Source organism: Myotis lucifugus, unplaced genomic scaffold, assembly GCF_000147115.1.
Source record: "Myotis lucifugus unplaced genomic scaffold, Myoluc2.0 scaffold_931, whole genome shotgun sequence".
NCBI lineage: Eukaryota > Metazoa > Chordata > Mammalia > Chiroptera > Vespertilionidae > Myotis > Myotis lucifugus.
This window is the reverse complement of record NW_005871979.1, coordinates 67,512-69,099: the sequence shown is the minus strand read 5'-3', so window position 1 is coordinate 69,099 and position 1,588 is coordinate 67,512.

Genomic DNA, 1,588 nt, shown 5'->3' with positions numbered 1-1,588 from the left:
AGGGGGGCGTACATTCTTTCTGATGGGTGTTTCGGGTTTCTTAGGATATATTCTTAGAAGTGGGATCACTGGGTCAAATGGCAGTTCCATATTTAATTTTTTGAGGAAACTCCATAGTGTTTTCCATAATGGTTACACCAGTCTGCATCAGCAGTGAACTAGGGTTCCCTTTAGAGAAAAACACAGGGATGTTCATGGCAATCTTAAAAAAGAGCACAAAGCTATAAACAACCTAAGTGTCCATCAACAGGGGACCGATTGAATGTGAATGGCCACGCGTCCGTTTGAGCGGAGTACTATGCAGCCGGGAAAAGAAGGGGTAGTTCTGTGTGGGCCAGTAGGGAAGGGTGTACATGAGATAGTACTGACTGGGAAGAGCGGATAATGGGACAATCGATAGTGTGCTACCATTTATGTAAGAGAAAGCACGTATGTGCTTGATGTGTATTAAACGTGTGTGGAAAGAGTTACACAAACATCTGCTCACAGTGGTTCTCTCTGGGAAGTTAGACTGAAAAACGGGATGGGGCCCAGCTTTCAATGTTCATTTTACTTGCTTTTGTGCTGGTTTAATCGACTTTTCACTGTGTGCAATATGACTTTTATCATTTTAAAAGTTTAAAATCTTTCAAAATGCTCAGCTCAAGGGGATACTTTAATTTTTCCCTTTATGTCCTCCACCTCCCAGGTGAGGGTTCAGATCATAAGGCGACCGGCTAAGCATGTGACACAGGTGAGACCTCATTCACCTCGGCTCCCGGAGCTGTGGGGTCTCCCAGGCAGGCGGCCAGGCCTCAGACAGGCCTCCGCTTTGCCCCCACCCGCACCCGCTGGAAGTCCTGCAGCTCCTCAGGCACTGGGTGGACACACTGGCCGGAGCGCGGACCGTGGTGCCAGGGGCAGGGGTGGCAGATCAATCCCATGGTCGCCTGAGCATCAGGCCAGGGGTGGAGAGAAGACGGGGGAGGGGAGTGTAGGCGGCCCTGCTCCTCGCTCCCTGGAGCAGAGTGGGCCTCTCTCCGTGAACAGTCTGTATGGCTGATAACCGGCGAGAACGATAGCGGACCTCCGTTACGTGCCCACCGCCCGGCACGTCCGATCAGTCCTCCTGCACCTCTGGGAGGTGATGGTCTGACCTTCCCGTTTTCAGATGAGAAACCCGAGGCTCAAGAGGCAAAATGTCTCGCCCGCGGGCAGGCCTGTCCGGCCTCAGCGTGCCTTCCCCGCCCACTCGGCTTCCCCAACCCCGCAGTCCTCCCCGGCCTCCAAGGGACACCTGACGCCCATTTCTCAGCTGCAGAAACAGAGGCCCAGCGAGGCAAAGGCACTTGCCCGCAGTCTCACGGGAGCTGAGCCAGACCTCGGCCCAATTACTCCGATCCTGGGGTTCCCCTTCCTCGCGGCCTGTCTGAGCAGGACCTGAGCGGCGAGCGGAGGGCCTGAGCGCACATCTGGCTCCGGGGCCACGCCTCCGGTGGGAAACCACAGCCCCTCTTCCTCCGCCGCCCACGGGGAGTCACCCTGACCGGCTGCTGGCACAGCAAATCCATCCTAAGCTTCTCCCTCTAAATGTACGTGGCAGGCGAGT